The sequence below is a fragment of the Trifolium pratense genome, linkage group LG6 (genome assembly GCF_020283565.1).
Source record: "Trifolium pratense cultivar HEN17-A07 linkage group LG6, ARS_RC_1.1, whole genome shotgun sequence".
Taxonomy (NCBI): domain Eukaryota; kingdom Viridiplantae; phylum Streptophyta; class Magnoliopsida; order Fabales; family Fabaceae; genus Trifolium; species Trifolium pratense.
The window spans coordinates 43,147,879-43,166,986 of NC_060064.1; the positions used below are offsets into that span (position 1 = coordinate 43,147,879).

General features: G+C 35.9%; 1 long non-coding RNA gene across 1 annotated transcript; it reads right to left on the bottom strand.

Annotated features, from left to right (window-relative positions):
• Positions 1-11,965: 11,965 nt before the first annotated feature.
• On the bottom strand, positions 11,966-14,083 carry LOC123892598. The gene is made up of 3 exons (XR_006803220.1): positions 13,674-14,083; positions 12,241-12,429; positions 11,966-12,149 (listed from the first exon to the last, which is right to left on the bottom strand). It is a non-coding gene; the product is annotated as an uncharacterized LOC123892598 (long non-coding RNA).
• Positions 14,084-19,108: the final 5,025 nt, after the last annotated feature.

Below are 19,108 nucleotides of genomic sequence, written 5' to 3' on the forward strand. Positions count from 1 at the left end.
AACCGCTGCATACTTAATTAACAGAGTGCCCTCCAAAGTTCTTAATTTTAAAACTCCAATTCATATTTTCAAAGAATGTTTTCCTAATGATCGTGTTTCAAACGATTTGACCTTAAAAATCTTTGGTTGCACTGCATTTGTTCATGAACATAAGAATATTAGCAAACTCGAACCGCGTGCTATAAAATGTGTTTTTGTTGGGTATTCTCCAACCCAGAAGGGATATAAATGTTTTGATCCAAAAAACCAGAAAATGTTTGTCACCATGGATGTTACATTCTTTGAAAACAAACCTTTTTTTGACCCGCATCTTCAGGGGGGGAATTTAAATGAAGATTCGTTTCAAACTGAGGACATGAGTTTTTTTAATAATTTATCTTTGCCGGTATCACAATGTTCTAAGACTTATACTTCTGCACCAACGAAAAATGGCCATGATTCTTTATCTAATCCTACTCCTGTTATGAGTAGTGAACTTGGTGAATCCGAGCCTAAATTTTCTCATGAAGAAAACAATGAGAATCTTGAAAACGATGATAATGGTGATCTAATTGAAATGCCACAAAATAATGAGTCATATAAAGATAATAGGTTTGCAGCAGGAAACAAGACTTGGAAAGGAAAGGTTTTTGTGAGAAAGAATCACAAAGAAAGTGATGAGTCCACATCTCAACACTGTCATGAATCTGAACCGGGGGATGATCAACTTCCTAAAAAAAGAAAAGGTAAGTCTATCTCTGTTTCTGAGAGTCGTATTTTGTATCCTGATATCGATGATCCTGTGGCTGTTAGAAAACCTGTTAGATCTTGCACTAAATACCCATTGTCCAATTTTATATCATATTCAAATTTGTCTTCGTCTTTTTCCGCCTTCACCTCAAAATTGTCTAGTGTAGAGATTCCAAAAAATGTACAGGTTGCTCTAGAAGTTCCAAAGTGGAGGGACACTGTACTTGAGGAGATGAAAGCTCTTGAAAAGAACAAAACCTGGAGTGTTATGACACTACCGGATGGCAAGAAGACGGTTGGATGCAAATGGGTGTTTACTGTGAAGTATAATTCAGATGGGTCAATCGAAAGGTACAAGGCTCGATTGGTGGCTAAGGGTTTTACTCAAACCTATGGTATAGACTACTCAGAGACTTTTGCTCCTGTTGCAAAATTGAACACTGTCAGAATTCTCTTGTCTCTTGCTGCTAACTTAGATTGGCCCCTACATCAGTTGGATGTTAAGAATGCTTTTCTCAATGGTGATTTAGAAGAAGAAGTATATATGGACATTCCTCCTGGCTTTGAAGACAAGTTTGGATCAAATGTATGCAAACTAAATAAGTCTTTGTATGGATTAAAGCAGTCTCCTAGAGCTTGGTTTGAAAAATTCACTTATTCCATGAAGAAACAAGGGTACATTCAAGGACAAGATGACCACACCTTGTTCACAAAATTCTCACAAGATGGAAAAATTGTTGTCCTAATTGTTTATGTTGATGATATCGTCCTTACTGGAGATGATATAGTTGAAATGGCAAGAGTAAAAGAGAAATTAGCATTAGACTTTGAAATCAAGGATCTGGGATCCATGAGATATTTTCTTGGTATGGAGGTTGCTCGATCAAAAGATGGTATTGTAGTTTCCCAACAAAAATACATTCTAGATTTATTGAAAGAAACAGGAATGAGTGGATGTCGACCAGCAGATACTCCCATGGATTCTAATGCAAAACTTTGGGAAGAAGGTAGTGTTCCTGTTGATACTGGAAGGTACCAGAGATTGGTTGGGAAACTGATTTATTTGTCACACACTAGACCTGACATTGCTTTCTCGGTTAGTGTAGTAAGTCAGTTTATGCATTCTCCTTTTGAGGAACATCTTGAGGCAGTCTATAGGATACTGCGATATTTGAAAGCAAATCCTGGAAAGGGATTATTTTTTAAGAAGACTAGTGAAAGAAATGTGTCTATCTTTACCGATGCTGATTGGGCAGGTTCTGTTGGTGTAAGCCATAGAGGCCAATTATTTATAATTGCATGATACTTGTATTGGACAATTTACTTATTAAATAAAGGCTTTTCTTTATTATGTTTATGTGTTAAATAATAATAGAGTCCCTAGAATAGTAAGTTCATTGAATGGAACGTTAAGTGTGACTTAATCGTGAGAATCCATTACACATGAGAACACTATTCTCAAAACATCCGTAGTCGAGTTTTACTGTGAATTGGGATAACATCAAAACATAGAGGCTATTATGTTGGTAGACTGATGATCACATCTCACGGATCATAGATAAAGAGTTATCAAGTCTTCACATAGATATAAATATTAAGAGTAATATTTATATCGGATTGACCCACCATGAGAATACTACATAGTATGTTATGAAATGTCATAAGATATTCTCATAGTGATAAGTGGTGTATTCCACCCTTCGACCTGAAACCACTATGTTCCCTAGATGTAGGAGTGTAGTACTTTGTCGCCATTCAAAGTTATCTGTAACAGGATGACTATAAAGTTGGTTGATGGGTATTCCACGAATCATGCTAAGGGACATGAGTGACCTAGATGGAATTTACCCCTCCTACATAACAGGAGATATGTCTATGGGCCCAATATTGAACTTAACAAGGGTGACGTACTATGCCTTGTGTTCAATATAGACATAAGGGTAAAAGGGACATGAATTTTATCACGGAAAGGTTTGTCAGATCACGTGACATTCTTGTGACTTGGGTAGCAGTGATGTGTTGCTAGATACCGCTCACTGTTTATAATATTAAGATTAATATTAATGCCAACTTCATAAGAACCTACAGGGTCACACACATAAGGACAGTCGATATGGAAGAAATAAGTAAGACTTATTTTGAGGGTGCGATTAGTGAAAAAACAGTTTTGGGCTTAAGAAGACCAAACATCGTTTGACCCAACTGACCACACAAGAAACTCTATAAATAGAAGCTTGTGTAGTTCAGTTTGTTTTTTGCTTTTTCACAATTCGTTTTCAGAGAAACCCTAAAACTCTGAAACCCTAACCGCACTTCCTAAGCCTTCATCTTGTAGCAGCTAGCACTGACAGTTGAAGACCTGTTCGTGTGGACTAGCTAGAGGTGCTGCCGTCGTGTGGTGCTTGTGATCAATAAGAGAAGCAAAGAGTTTGCTGTTTCAGTTCTACAAAGGTATAACGTTTAACCCTGATCATGCCCATTCGCAAGGATTCAGTGAAGGAAATTTTAATTCCGCTGCGTTTTAATCTCTTTTATACACGCTATTTTCCTTCAGTGGTATCAGAGCCACTTGTGAAACCATGAATCGGTTTTGTTGTTATTTACAGTTTTATTAATATGATCAGAATCGGTATTAATAATAATAATAACAAAGATTAATAAAATTTGAATGATCAATCTTAACATATATGTGATATATGGTATAATTCTGATACGACATCAGTGTATGTGATATACTGATAGTATCATTCGTTGAAAGTTTTAAGTGATTGTCGTGAGCATGGATGATTGTGAGCGTGAGCTTCGGAACCGATAACTGGTGAAGCATCATATATCCAATCGTCTGTGATGAACAAAATCCTGAAACGTTTTGATGAATGGTCGTTGTATTAGGGTTTATAACAATACAAGTGTTGTGTTGTTATATAAACAGAACATATTGTTCATTGAAAGTTTTAAGTGATTGTCGTGAGCATGAATGATTGTGAGCGTGAGCTTCGGAACCGATAACTGGTGAAGCATCATATATCCAATCGTCTATAATGAACAAAATCCTGAAACGTTTTGATGAATGATTACTGTATTAGGGTTTGTAACAATACAAGAGTTGTGTTGTTATACAAACAGAGTACGGCTAGGGTTTATATCTGAAGCATCAAGTGTTGGTGCGATTAGGATTCACTGATGAAGTGTTCATTGAAATTCAGCTTCCGGGGCGGAGCCCCGGAGGCCCCGCAAGGGGCGCTGCCCCTTTGAACCCCGTCCGCTGACCGGTCAGCGGAACCACCGTCCGCTGACCGGGCAGCGGAACCCCCGGCTAACTCTGTGTAAGGTGATCAATCATAACCGCTGATCGGATCGAATTTCGGATTGATTTCTTAAAACTGATCCAAGCCAAACCAAACCGCATACATATATTTTAATATTTATTTATCTTTTTATTAGTATAAATATATATATTGCATTAACCTTTTTTCATTTTAAATTTTGTTAATACTATAGGTTAGTTTAATTTAATCTATTTTAAATTTTGTTAATACTATATGTTAGTTTAATTTAATCTATTTTTTTTTTACTTTTTGTATGTTTCGAATATAATTGGTAATTGTCATTCCAAAATATTAATTTTCAATATATTATATGTTATATTTTACATCAAACTTAATATTTATTTTGTCAAAAATGTCAAACTATTATTTTGTAGCGTTTTTTATAATATTTATATTTATTAAAAAAATTATAATTTATAATTTGGATATCCAAAAACCGATCCAAATTAAACCGCGTAATATTGGATCGGATTGGATCGGATTTTTTTTATTTGTCATCCAAAACCGAACCAAACCGCAAATGAATTTATTTTTGGATCGAATGAGTTTTTGCCTCAAAACCGATCCAAACCGAACCGCGAGCACCCCTAGCAATGAAGATCTATCTTGGAGAAGTATAGGTCGTTCTTAGATATAGCATAGGTTCTCTCATTGGCTTGAGGGAACAATCACGCTAGGGGCCATAACCATGTCACTTTATTATATTATGTATGTTGATGCATGTTATGTATGGAGTGACGTCATTGTATGTAAGCCGTGGTAAGGTGAGATCAAATTAATTATAAAAGCCCTCAAAGGAATTAATATTAAGTTTTATCGCTTTCCAACGAATAGCGCCCTTCAAGATCAATATCGATCAATGTAGGTTTTGCCAACGCGAAGTGCATTGTCAATATTGATAAGTTGCGGTGAGGTAATTTGTTTATCTGATCGCTATTTAATGGGTCTAACTTAACTAAAGAAAATATAATAAGATTATATGACTTTAGAAGCAAGTATTGGGTTATTCCATGTGATGGATTAGAATAAGCGTTATTCACCCAATAGAAAGGATATGAGAGTTGTATGAGATACAATTGGAAAGGAGTTTCCTACCTAAATAACTAAATTTTGTGTAATCAGCCCAACGCTGACTTAAAACGAAGTGAAATATGGATCTCATTCTCACTAGAAAATCTTCCAACGGGATTTTCCGAATCAAATGTCGAGGGTCATTTGTTTTGAGTAAAATAGTGGGAGCACATGTTTAATTAAAGGCCTAATTAAATGTGTATTAAAATTGTTCAATACTTATATTTTCACTTTTACAATTGTAGATCACCATGTCAAACACCAATTCTTCAAACAACATTTTGCGAAGCATTCTTGACAAAGAGAAATTGTCTGGGACAAATTTTCTCGATTGGCATCGTAACTTTAGGATAGTCCTCATGCACGAGAAAAAGTTGTATGCTATTGAGGAACCCCAACCTAACCCTGAGGATGAACCTGCGGCCAATGCTCCTAAGGCTCAAAGGGATGCTTATCAGAAGCGTCTTGATGATGCCATGGATGCAAAGTGCCTCATGCTGGCTACCATGACCTCTGAGCTTCAGAAGCAACATGAGGACATGTATGCGTTCGATATGATCGAACACTTGAAGACGCTCTACCAAGAGCAAGCCAGGATTGAGAGGTTTGAGGTTTCCAAAGCCCTGTTTTTAGCCAAGCTATCTGAGAGATCTCTAGTAAGTCCACATGTGCTCAAGATGATTGGGTACGTGGGGAACTTATAAAAATTGGGATTTCCACTCGGAAATGAGCTTGCAACTGATCTGATCCTGCAATCGTTGCCGGAGAGTTTTAATTAGTTTGTTCTGAACTTCACCATGTCGGACATGGAGAAGACTCTGCCACAACTGCTAGGCATGTTGAGGCAAGCTGAGCAGAACATGAAAACAAAAGGGAAGTCCAACCATGTTCTTATGATTGGCAATGGAAACAAAGGGAAGGGCAACAAAGGGAAGGGAGGCAAAGGGAAGGGCAAGGAAGTTGCCAAACCCAAACCTACCCCTCAAGCTTTGAAGCCCACTAGGGAGTTGCAAAGGAGGGTAGGTGCTTCCACTGTAACAGGACTGGACATTGGAAGAGGAACTGCCCAAAATACCTGGAAGATAAAAAGAATGGAGTAGAGAGCTCCAATTCAGCAGGTATCTTTGTTATTGAAATTAATTTATCTACTTCTTCTACATGGGTATTAGATACCGGATGTGGTTCTCACATTTGTACTAATGTGCAGGGGCTGCAAAGGAGTAGAGGATTGGCTAAAGGTGAAGTCGACCTACGAGTGGGAAATGGAGCAAGAGTTGTCGCATTAGCTGTAGGAGTTTATGCTTTAACTTTACCTAGTGGACTAATAATACAGTTAGAGAACTGTTTTTATGTACCTGCCATTAGCAGGAATATTATTTATGTTTCTTGTTTGGATAAACTTGGTTTTTCATTCATAATAAAGAACAATTGTTGCTCCATTTATATGAATGATATCTTTTATGCCAATGCACAAATGAGTAATGGATTATATATTCTTGACCTTGAAATGCCAATTTATAACATCGATACTAAAAGGATAAAACGAAATGAGTTAAATCCTACTTACCTTTGGCATTGTCGCTTAGGCCATATAAGCGAGAAACATATTTCCAAGCTCCGTAAAGATGGGCTCTTGGATCCATTTGATTATGAATCATTTGAAGAATGCAGATCTTGCTTAATGGGGAAAATGACAAAGGCCCCATTCACTGGTAAAGGTGAAAGGGCAAATGATCTGTTGGTTCTCATACATACTGATGTGTGTGGACCATTTAACACACATGCCAGAGGAGGTTTTCAGTACTTCATCACATTTACTGATGACTACAGTAGATATGGGTATGTATACCTAATGAAGCATAAGTCGGAATCCTTTGAAAAGTTCAAAGAATTTAAAAATGAAGTACAAAACCAACTAGGAAAGAAAATCAAAACCCTTCGATCAGATCGAGGAGGTGAGTATTTAAGCCTAGAGTTTGATGACCATCTAAAAGAGTGTGGGATCTTATCCCAACTCACTCCTCCTGGAACACCACAATGGAATGGTGTGTCTGAGAGAAGAAACCAAACCTTGTTGGACATGGTGCGGTCTATGATGAGTCACGCTGATCTTCCAAACTCCTTTTGGGGACACGCCCTATTAACAGCAGCTTATACACTTAACCGTGTTCCTTCTAAAACGGTTGAAAAGACACCATATGAGATGTGGAGTGGCAAGAAACCACATATGTCTTACTTAAAGATTTGGGGTTGCGAAGTTTATGTAAGACGCCAAATTTCTACTAAACTTGAACCTAAATCTGACAAGTGTTTCTTTGTGGGATATCCTAAAGAGACAAAAGGATATTACTTCTACAATCCTTCCGAGGGCAAAGTGTTTGTCGCTAGGACAGGAGTATTCCTAGAAAAGGATTTTGTTTCCAAAGGAATCAGTGGGAGGAAAGTAGATCTTGAAGAAATTCATGATCCACAAAGTAATGACACACCAATGGAGGAACAAGAGCAGGATGCACAAGAGGTTGTGACAGAGAGTCCTACTCAAGTAACACAAGAACCGCGTAGGTCTAACAGGATACGTCAAGAACCTGAAAGATATGGATATTTCATATCAGAGCAAGGTGATGTATTACTCATGGATCAAGATTAGCCTGTGACTTACCAAGAGGCTATTACTGGCCCTGAATCTGAGAAGTGGCTAGAAGCCATGAAATCTGAAATGGATTCCATGTACACAAATCAAGTTTGGAACTTGGTGGAAGCTCCTGATGGGATCAAACCCATAGGATGCAAGTGGGTCTTCAAGAAGAAGACTGACATGGATGGAAAGGTACAGACCTACAAAGCGCGATTGGTTGCTAAAGGTTTCAAACAAATTCATGGGGTAGACTATGATGAAACATTTTCACCAGTTGCGATGATCAAATCCATTCGGATCTTACTTGCGATCGCTGCATACTATGATTATGAAATCTGGCAGATGGATGTAAAAACTGCCTTCCTTAATGGGAGTCTCCTTGAGGATGTGTACATGACACAACCTGAAGGCTTTTGCATTCCAGGAGAAGCCAAAAAGATATGCAAATTACATTGATCAATCTACGGATTGAAGCAAGCTTCCAGAAGTTGGAATCTTCGTTTTGATGAAACTGTAAAGCAGTACGGATTCATTCAAAATGAAGATGAGCCTTGTGTTTACAAGAAGGTTAGTGGGAGCATAGTCGCATTCCTAGTATTATATGTAGATGACATATTACTAATAGGAAACGACATCCCTACCTTGCAACAAGTTAAAACTTGGTTAGGGAATTGCTTTTCTATGAAAGATCTGGGTGAAGCAGCCTATATATTAGGAATAAGAATCTATAGAGATAGATCACAGAAACTGCTTGGCCTAAGCCAGAGTACATACATAGATAAAGTGTTAAGACGCTTTAATATGCATAATTCCAAGAAAGGATTCATTCCTATGCAACATGGCCTATGTCTTTCAAAGACACAGTCTCCTTCATCTAAGGAAGAAAGGGACCGCATGAGTAAGATCCCTTATGCATCGGCTATAGGATCTATCATGTATGCCATGATATGTACTCGACCTGATGTTTCATATGCCTTAAGCGCAACAAGCCGTTATCAGTCTGATCCTGGTGAGGCTCATTGGGTGGCTGTCAAGAACATCCTTAAATACTTAAGGAGGACTAAAGACTCATTCCTAATATATGGAGGCCAAGAAGAGCTAAATGTAATTGGTTACACTGATGCTAGCTTCCAAACAGATAGGGATGACTTTATGTCGCAATCAGGCTATGTGTTTTGCATAAATGGTGGCGCTGTGAGCTGGAAGAGTTCAAAGCAAGATACAGTTGCTGATTCTACAACCGAAGCTGAGTACATTGCTGCATCAAATGCAGCAAAGGAAGCTGTTTGGATAAAGAAGTTCATTACTGAACTTGGCATATTCCCTAGCATTGTGGATCCCATTGAATTATTTTGTGACAACAATGGTGCAATCGCACAAGCTAAGGAACCTAGATCTCACCAAAAGTCCAAACACATACCCAGGCGCTATCATCTTATTCGAGAAATAATTGATAGAGGAGATGTGAAGATATGTAGAGTACCAACACTTGACAATGCTGCTGATCCACTTACAAAGCCTCTTGCTCAGCCGAAGCATGAGGGCCACACTAGGGGCATAGGTATTAGGAGTATGCCTGATTGGCTCTAGTGCTAGTGGGAGATTGTTGGTGTAAGCCCTAGAGGCCAATTATTTATAATTGCATGATACTTGTATTGGACAATTTACTTATTAAATAAAGGCTTTTCTTTATTATGTTTATGTGTTAAATAATAATAGAGTCCCTAGAATAGTAAATAATAATAGTGTGACTTAATCGTGAGAATCCATTACACATGAGAACACTATTCTTAAAACATCTGTAGTCGAGTTTTACTGTGAATTGGGATAACATCAAAACATAGAGACTATTATGTTGGTAGACTGATGATCACATCTCACGGATCATAGATAAAGAGTTATCAAGTCTTCACATAGATATAAATATTAAGAGTAATATTTATATCGGATTGACCCACCATGAGAATACTACATAGTATGTTATGAAATGTCATAAGATATTCTCATAGTGATAAGTGGTGTATTCCACCCTTCGACCTGAAACCCTATGTTCCCTAGATGTAGGAGTGTAGTACTTTGTCGCCATTCAAAGTTATCCGTAACAGGATGACTATAAAGTTGGTTGATGGGTATTCCACGAATCATGCTAAGGGTATGTCTATGGAATTTACCCCTCCTACATAACAGGAGATATGTCTATGGGCCCAATATTGAACTTAACAAGGGTGACGTACTATGTCTTGTGTTCAATATAGACATAAGGGTAAAAGGGTAATAATACACATGAATTTTATCACGGAAAGGTTTGTCAGATCACGTGACATTCTTGTGACTTGGGTAGCAGTGATGTGTTGCTAGATACCGCTCACTGTTTATAATATTAAGATTAATATTATTGCCAACGTCATAAGAACCTACAGGGTCACACATATAAGGACAGTCGATATGGAAGAAATAAGTAAGACTTATTTTGAGGGTGCGATTAGTGAAAAAACAGTTTTGGGCTTAAGAAGACCAAACACCGTTTGACCCAACTGACCACACAAGAAACTCTATAAATAGAAGCTTGTGTAGTTCAGTTTGTTTTTTGCTTTTTCACAATTCGTTTTCAGAGAAACCCTAAAACTCTGAAACCCTAACCGCACTTCCTAAGCCTTCATCTTGTAGCAGCTAGCGCTGAAAGTTGAAGACCTGTTCGTGTGGACTAGCTAGAGGTGCTGCCGTCGTGTGGTGCTTGTGATCAATAACAGAAGCAAAGAGTTTGCTGTTTCAGTTCTACAAAGGTATAACGTTTAACCCTGATCATGCCCATTCGCAAGGATTCAGTGAAGGAAATTTTAATTCCGCTGCGTTTTAATCTCTTTTATACACGCTATTTTCCTTCAGGTTCGATTACTGATAGAAGATCAACCTCTGGATATTGTGCCTATGTTTGGGGTAATCTTGTGACATGGAGGAGCAAGAAACAAGGAGTTGTAGCAAGAAGTAGTGCAGAAGCTGAGTTTAGAGCTATGGCTCAAGGTATATGTGAAGGATTATGGATCCACAGAGTTCTAGAAGAGCTTAAGATGAAAATTGAGCTTCCATTGAAATTATACTCTGACAGTAAAGCCGCTATTAGCATAGCTCATAACCCAGTTCAACATGACAGAACCAAGCATATTGAGATCGATCGACATTTCATAAAAGAGAAGTTAGATGCCGGAATCATATGTCTACCTTTTGTAACTTCGAGTCAGCAAATATCTTAACCAAAAGTTTGGCAAGACCCACCTTTGAGCATTTGATCGGCAAGTTGGGCATGACAGATATCTATGCACCAACTTGAGGGGGGGGGGGGGGTGTTGGAAAATATTTAGTTTCCTAGTTTGTTATTTCTACGAGATTCTAAGCTTATCTATTATTTCCTTTTATGTTTGTACTCTTCCTATTTAAACCAGCCTTGAGCTGAGGAATAACACACAACAGTGTTCACTTATTATTTTCTACACAATGTATTTTAATCATTATAATAATTTTCCATCTAATACATGAAATATCGACAATCATACTAATGAAGGTAAATCAAGGTTAAAATAATTACCACACAACAAATATTCACAGCCAACATGTGAAATGCAAATATCAAAATCTGTTATAAGTTTGTGATTTGGCAATAAGTTGACGAGGAAAGAAATTCAAATCAATATGACCAACGACGCCAAATATTAAAACGAAAAAAACAAACTTGTACATAGTTCAACTTCTTACTTGAAAATCCACTCCATAAGAATACACTTCATAATAATATAAATTACAATGACCGTATAAAAGAATATATAGTGCTTTGTGCTTCAAATAATGAGAATATCTTACCAGTTCAGCAAGAAGTGAAGACCTTGAGAGCTAAGTAGAGACAAAACATAAACAAAAGCAGATAGTAAGATTTGGAAAACAAATATCTATATGCTACCAGGAATATAAAACGAGGGAAAGTAAAATACCATTGTTCTGCAATTAGTCTTATTTTCAAGATTAGAGCATATATGAGATTCGCCATCATAAAATTTTGCTCCTTTTCATGCTCTAGTTCTAAATTGCTTTCATAAGGAGGCACATAAATTGCAGATAGAATATGTAAAACAAACACCTTGAATATGTAAAGAAAAATGAAAATTGCCAACCTGCCAGAGTTCAAATTCAGCGGCAACTATCAGCTGGTCAAATCTCAGATACAATTGCAAGCTTTGAGGAGCAAAAAGACCAGGTCGGTCTGGTTGGTCCCGATATTTGATAAGATTAGCCAAATGATGGTTTCTTGTGATCAGGTCGGTTTTGTGATTTCACAATTTGTGAGGCATACCAATTTAGGAAAGTACAGCAGATTCTAGTTCTCCAATATGCTTCTAATTTAGGAGAAAAACTCTTATTAATATATATCACAAATGACTGGAAAGTAGAAAGAGAAAATTATAACAAAAAAGTGGAAAATCACACATAACAAAAAAGTGCCAAACCAAGCTGTCCAGAACTCCTCGTCCTTGTGGAGGGTAAAGAGATGCCAAAATGTTCAAATCGAAGTTCAGATCATCAAATTAAGGCCATCAACAGTTGAAAACATATAACACAGCCAGCAAAACATGACGGTTCATGTGTGTACTCATTAATTTGTTCACAGGATGATGCCTGTAACACAAGAATATAGAACGAAGAGTAAAATAGTTATCCAAAGTTTGTTGAACTTTTCAGTTATATAAAAAGAGCATAGTGATACAAAAAGAGCCCCACAAAGTTGTTCCAATTTCTTGCAATGTCAGATTATAGGCCACAAAAATAAGTCTGAACTTTCAGTTATATAACCACCAACCCTCATCGCACATCAATAGACTTTCCTAGAAGACTGGACACTAAAAGAACACATAGAACAAATGAAAGAGTGTACAAACTGATTGCTTGATACTACACAAAACATTATTATTGTCTTATTTCACTACACTGTAGTAAACAACTCCACATTTCATTTCACAATTATCTGCCAGACAATTGGAATAACTGCAGCATGCTGCCAAAAATATTTAACGCAAAACAGTGTTAAGAAAACACCGATACGTACATGATAAAATTTAAAGTATATTTGACACAACTGAGGAATTAAAAGAACAAGATTCCAAGGTCATTAAAATAAGAGCAGAAAATTTCAAGATTGGAACTAATAACAAACCTCAGAAGCAAGAAAGCAAAATAATCAACAAGAAAAAAATTACGAATACAGAAGATGAAGATCAGGCAAGAGGTAAATAAAACCAGAAGAGATATTTTGAAAACAAAAAGAAGTTAATACTGATCACCAATTCAAAAGGCTAGACTCCATGCTATGAAGAAGGATATCATTTTTACAAACTATGTTGCAGAAAAACATGTAAAAAATTCAATTTACAATGTCTTCAAATCAAAGCCCAAATATAAATAAAAATAGCAAAGCACGACTCATATCGAAGAAATTTGAAATTTCTATATGAAAATGTTATTGTTCATTGTATCCGGTCGTTCTAGACATCAAACCTTCTCAGCTCGCTGAAAAACAGATAAACACATCTCACGATAATCAAATGAATACTTATATCAAAAAATTATATAAAACAAAATCTTGATAACCGATTTAGAGTGAAGAGTCAAGATGTGATTGTGTGAAATTCTTGAAATTCTGGGAAATGCGTATCAATACGTAAACCCTACCAAGTGAAAAAGTAAACAAGTACAACAAACCCTGAAATCAAGCGAAAAACAGTTATTGAACACTAAAAGATTTTAAAAGAGATAAGAAAATCAAAACTCAAAGCTTGGGGAGGGAAAAGTGTTGTCTGGAATCTTAAATGCTTCATACTACAGATACACAAAAACCACAACACTATCCCAAAAGACATACATACCGGTAAGCCAAATATTACCTGTATGTAAACCTCTGCCTGCCACCGATTTCGCAGCAAACCACACATTTATAGGCTGAACGAAAAGTATGTGAACCTCTCCCCTGTAATACCCACACAAATAACTCAAAAGAACTACTGCAGAAGTAGATACTGAGTAAACTAGCTGAAATATAAAGCGTCGTAGAAGAGATGACCAAAATTAAAGCCTATAGAAGATGATCATTCACTGGAACAAATTGTATCCACTTTGCAACGACATGTACCCACTTTGCAACATCATGTACCCATATGACACAATTTTGGATTCCTCCTAATACAGTAATGAAACGGATATCTTTTTAGAAGTACAAATCTCAAATCACATATAACAATAAAAACAACAAAACAGTACAAGATTATGTAAAACTATATAAAACCCCGCCCCACAAAATTAAGTCGTCACCAACCCTCACCGCCCATCGATAAACATTAAAACTAAACAGAGGATAATTAAATTGAAGTTAATTTACAATCCAAGTAACCTGATTTGCTTGAAACTACCCGGAACTACCCAAGAAGAGTGTACCAAAATAAACCTTATTGCTTGAAACAACCCAAAACTACTGTTTCAAAACACGATACAGTACATTCAGTATTCATAATTCAACCAGAGGCACTTATTATCATGAATCTAGTTTCGCAAAACATCACCACAATCTGATACCTAACTGAAACAGAATACCAGTGATAAAGACAAAATAAGAAATATTAAAAATATGTTCAAAATTTAATTCATAGTCTCACAATCACAGCCCAAAAATAAAAATGATAAAGAACGATTGGTATTGAAGAAGTTAAATTTATCTATCTGGAACCATTCTCCATTTTTGTCATTATATCAAATCGTTCTAGATTTCAAGACTTCTCAACTTGCTGCAAAATAGATAAATGAATCTCTCGATTATCAAATAAGAATTTTAACCAGATATTAATCAAATAGTCATCGATAACCGGTGTGTAAAAGAAGAGTCAAGAGTAGTGTGATTATGTGAATTTTTTTATATCTACATTCTTGGAAAAACATATCAATACTTACCAACTTCTTTCTCCAGTTGCAGGTTCTACGAGGGATAGCCAAACCTCTTAAACTGTTTCATAGACTTGGTACCCAAACCTATTAAGCTGTTTCGAAGACTTGGTACCCAAACCTACCACATCAAAAGGGGCGCAAACTGAATTCCAAGCAACTGTACAAACCTTCCAAGTATGAATATCAAATAAACTTACGAGTACACACATCCAATTGACGTAAGAGAGACGCAGGCCACATAAATATGAAAGGAATAAACTAACATGCCTTGAATGATAGATTTTACAAGTTGAACTCTTCACATAAATTTGGCTGTTAGATTACATTATAAAAAACATAAATGTAAGAAAACCTAAGGTGTAAAGGAGTGATTTGAAAACACAGGGACAACAGAACTCCAGAGAATGAATGATATGAAAATGATTCCCAATCAAGAAGAGTATGCCAAAACTAACCTGATTGCTTCATACTACCCAATAAGTTACTGCTTCAAAACAGAAGACATGGCAGAACATAGAACAAAGATGCAGTTTTCATTCACAATTCAACACTGGGGTTATAACCATGTATCAACTTTACCAAAACATTACCATTATCTGATACTAAATTGGAAACACCCAAGTCCCTAAAACAGAAAAATCACATGAGAACTCCAGCATTTAGCCAACAAATTAAACGTAAAAGGGATCAAGATATCAAGAGAACCACATCCTCCACAGTAACACCAAAGAGTAAATAAAAAACCAAGAAATATATGCTACAAGAATCAACAGAAAAATTGAATTAAAAAAAAAGATTGATAAGAATTATTTTTTTTACTAGAGAGCGCAAATAAAATCTCGAGGCTCCAAACTGTGAAGAAAGTTAAAATCTTGACAACCCAAGCTGCAGAAAAACACATTCACAGTTCAATTCGTTTATAAGGAATAATAAAGAACTCACAGATGAAATTTTATTTGTCTATCTAAAGAAATTCGCTATAATATGTTGAATCAATGATCGATATCCGGACTCCGACTCGCTGCAAAACATATAAACGCATATCTCGATTATCCAATGACGAATTATATAAAATAATCTAAAAATTTACAAATAATTCTTGATAACCGATCCATAAAAGATGTAACACCAATTTCAACCAAGGCAGAACGGGAAGGTGTGTACCTCTGCCTGCCACACATTTATAGGCTACTTCCCCTGCAACGCCTACACAAAAAACTCAAAAGAGCTGACAAAAGTAGACGCTGATTATGCAAAAAAAGATTGAAATGCAAGAGTCTCAACAGTGATGACCAAATTATAGCCCAGCAACAGTAGCGACTATAGGACAACCTCCAGAAGATGATGACTCATTGGAACAATTTGCAAGAACATCGTGTACCAATCAATATGAAGAGACAATTTCAGCTTCCTCCTAATACAAAGAAGTCCTTGGGCCCTTAACTGAAGAGGATATCTTTTAAGAAGTATCATCTTCATCATTGTGAATTTACAATTCGATTATAGAAAACCTCCCCCGTCAAAGTTAAGTTGTTCCCAATGAACAAATTGTCAGAACAAACAGCACGTATGACATAACCAAATTGTCCAAACTTGCTCGTCTTGGGAAAGGCAAAGAGTTAAGTGAGAGTGGTACACAAGTTCCAAATACAGAAACACACAAACACTGAAAGACACACACAAACACTGAAAGAAGAAAAAAAAAAAGAGCAAGACAGTGTGATTGAGAAAGGAGACCTATGCTGCACATCAAAGCAATGTAACACATACCCTGTGAACATCACAACAGATGAAACATGTGCTGAAAATTTAACAAGATACAGTGTGATTGAGAAAGGAGACCTACGTTGCACATCAAAGCAATGTAACACATACCCTGTGAACAGATGAAACATGTGCTGAAAATAACTCCACAAATAGTTGTAGAAAAGTCAAGAGAAACATTGAAGATTTCTTGAAACCAGGCCGCTAATCAGAATATCATAGTTACAAATACAGAACCCCACAAAGTTGTCACAATTCTCCAAATTTGTGTAATTTATACTGCCAGATTACATATGGAAAACTAAAATGTGAGAAATCAGTAATATGATGGGGTAGTTTTTTTTTTTTAAGAAAAAAATGTATTTGAGCTTACTAGATATGATGGGGTAGTGTGATATATAGTTGTAGAAAAACCAAGAAAAAGATTATAGAATTTAGCAGAACATGTTCACACTTCAATTCAATTTTAACAAGAATCACGAAACGTTACTAAAAAGAAAAAGGAATATCTAAATACCGTCATCTCTTCGACTGGTAATAAGACTATTATTTATCTTCTGATTATTATTAATAAGACCCAAATGCAGTTTGGTTACTTGCTTTCATGCTATCATTTCTAAAGGAATCAATACATGCATATAAAAATGGTATATCACATTAATTTTTACCTTTCTCTGATAAGATGATAAAAGTTACTTCCATGCTCTGCTGCAAACTTCAGAACATCAATCACAGCCATATTTAACATACACAAAAAATGATTAACCATAGGTCAGATGCAAATAGCTATAAATTTCGACAAAAAGTCCCTATTGTTTTTGCCAAACAATAATGATACCATTCAAAAATATAGTGGCAAACAAATACAGCCCACTAGATCACACTATTATTGAGAAAAAGTGTGATACTAATCTATAATGAATATAAAAACAAGATGGAACATTGGGCTTAAAAAATATAGATCCACAAGTACCTAATACACTGACTTCAGTATCAGATCCTTTAAAATGGTAGGAATCTCTGTAGACAATTTACCAAGAAATTGTAGGCATCCTCAGCTAATCCTCTAAAATGGTGAGATATCTAAATATCATCATCTCTACCGCTAATAATAAGACTACTATTTATCTTCTAATTACCTCTAATAGCTATACTAATGATATATATCTAATCTAGGCATTGAATATTTCAACTTTTCTACAGTAACCAAACTAATCAAAATGCAGCAACATAGGGGGATGAACAAGGACAGGAGAAATTAAATTTAGTGCCAATGTTTCCAACTTATATTAAACTAGAGTTTAATAAAGTTCAAGATAGTTTTTATAATCACAGTTTTGATTTTACTGGCATGGTATTTTTAACAAGAGTTAGCTATAATGGTTCACTAAAACCATAAAGTTAAAGTAGCGCATAACCATGTTTCCATTAGCAATTTAGAGGGACAAAATTGGCATAATAATTGCCACTGCAAACATTAATCATGTAGAATGTGTTTGAGTATGGTTCCAACTTGAAATGTGTAGTTTTAAAATGCTTATCTTAAAAGGGGTTATTGGGGAATTATGTGAACAGACATGAGAGATTAACCCACAAAATAGTGTTGTTGTTCCAACTTGAAATGTGTATTGTTTCAATACATAAGTTTCTAACATAGGAGATCACCAAATGAAAGCACAACAACAGCAGCTAATTCCATACCAAATTCTTGCTCTAGTTGCACGTTCTACGAGGGATACCCATTTAGGAGAGAAGAACCATATCTTATTCTTAAATATATCACAAATGACAAGAAAAAACATAACAGAGGAAGTGACAAATCAACAACGCAACAAATTGCCAAACTTCTAGAATTCCTCATCCTTGAGGTATAGAGCAAAGAAATGTATCTAGAATAGGGAATGCTTGATACTCACGTTCCTATACAGATAAACAAATATCACAAGTAGTAAGAGATGTACTTTTGAATCTTAAAGGAAACTACGTGAACCTCTTCTTGCCACGGGTACCGCAGCAAACCACAAATTTATAGGCTATCCTCCTGTAATACCCACACAGAAAAATCAAAGGTACATCGTCTGACAGAAATAGATATTGAGTATCAAACAACAAAGACTGAAATGTCGAGAAAAGATGACGAGATTAATGCAGAAGAATGATCATGTACACGTAAGTAATGCAAAGTCGGAGGCTCTGACGATCGATAATAGTAGCACAAACTCCAAGATAGAAATACTTCAACAAACAACAACCGAATAAAACCTCATGAGCAAGAACCCAAAATAATCAACCAGAAAATATTAAGAATATAGAACATGAAGATGAAACAAGAGTTAAATAATAAGAACATGAAAAAATAAATAATTTAATAGATATCACCAAATCAAAACGCTAGCCTCCATACTATGAGGAAGGTTATTATTTCGATAAACCAAGCTGCAGAAAAACACGTTCAAAATTCAATTCTCACGTCGAAAAACCAAAGCCCAAAAATAAATAAAAATAGTATAAAACAACTAATATTGAAGAAATTTGATTGATCTATATGAGATGTTCTTGTCCAGTGTATTAAGTCGTTCTTGCCCACTTTATAACAAAAAAA